Consider the following 1424-nt stretch of genomic DNA (forward strand, 5'->3'; position numbering starts at 1 on the left):
CTCTCCCTCTCTGTGTTCGAATTTTTCTCTTCTCATTCTTCTACTCTTCTCTTCTTCTACTCACATAAAGGAATCTCTATACTGTGACATAGAGGATTCCTATTCTTTTCTGTTCTCTTCTTTTTCATATGATCAGGAGTAAGGATAAGAACATTCTTTTTGAAGCTGATCTGGAACCTGAAAGGACTCTAAAGAGGAAGCTAAGAGAAGCTAAAGCACAACACTCTGGAGAAGACCTGATAGAATTTTTTGAAAAAGAAGAAGAGATAGCTGAACCCAATAACAATGGTGGAGATGCAAGGAAGATGCTTGGTGACTTTATTGCACCCTCTTCTGACTGCTGTGGAAGAAGCATCTCAATTGCTACAATTGGAGCAAACAACTTCGAGCTTAAGCCTCAACTAGTTTCTCTAATGCAGCAGAATTGCAAGTTTCATAGACTTTCATTGGAAGATCCTCATCAGTTTTTAGCTGAATTCTTGTAAATCTGTGACACTGTTAAGACCAATGGGGTTAATCCTGAGGTCTACAAACTTATGCTTTTCTCCTTTTCTGTAAGAGACAGAGCTAGGACATGGTTGGACTCACAATCTAAGGATAGCCTGAACTCTTGGGAAAAGTTGGTCAATGCTTTCTTGGCCAAATTCTTTCCACCTCAAAAATTGAGCAAGTTTAGAGTGGAAGTCCAAACCTTCAGACAGAAGGAAGGTGAATCCCTCTATGAAGCTTGGGAAAGATACAAGCAATTGATCAGAAGGTGTCCTTCTGACATGTTTTCAGAATGGAGCATCATATGTATATTCTATGATGGTCTGTCTGAATTGTCCAAGATGTCATTGGATGACTCTACTGGAGGATCTCTTCATTTGAAGAAGACGCCTTCAAAAGCCCAGGAACTCATTGAAATGGTTGTAAATAACTAGTTCATGTACACTTCTGAAAGGAATCCTGTGAATAATGGGACAACTCAGAAGAAAGGAGTTCTGGAGATTGATACTCTGAATGCCATATTGACTCAGAACAAAATATTGACTCAGCAAGTCAATATGAATTCTCAGAGTCTGTCTGGAATGCAAGCTGCATCAGGCAGTACTAAGGAAGCTTCCTCTGAAGAAGAAGCTTATGATCCTGAGAATCCTAGAATAGAAGAGGTGAATTACATGGGAGAATCCTATGGAAACACCTACAATCCTTCATAGAGGAATCATCCTAATCTCTCATGGAAGGATCAACAGAAGCCGAATCAAGGCTTCAATAATAATGGTGGGAGAGTGGTGCACGAAATTGTGATCCTTAACAACGGCGCCAAAAACTTGGTGCTCAGAACGTAATTCACACACTTTGTCACAACTTCGCACAACTAACCAGCAAGTGCACTGGGTCGTCCAAGTAATAAACCTTATGTGAGTAAGGGTCGACCCCAC

General features: G+C 40.4%; 1 non-coding gene across 1 annotated transcript; it reads right to left on the reverse strand.

Moving 5' to 3' along the window:
- Nucleotides 1–668: 668 nt before the first annotated feature.
- LOC148565202 (small nucleolar RNA R71) lies at nt 669–772 on the reverse strand. Its single transcript, XR_015884676.1, has one exon. It is a non-coding gene; the product is annotated as a small nucleolar RNA R71 (small nucleolar RNA).
- Between the last annotated feature and the right edge of the window lie 652 nt (nt 773–1424).

Source organism: Arachis ipaensis, chromosome B5 (assembly GCF_059453495.1).
Source record: "Arachis ipaensis isolate K30076 ecotype BB chromosome B5, ASM5945349v1, whole genome shotgun sequence".
Classification (NCBI taxonomy): Eukaryota; Viridiplantae; Streptophyta; class Magnoliopsida; order Fabales; family Fabaceae; genus Arachis; species Arachis ipaensis.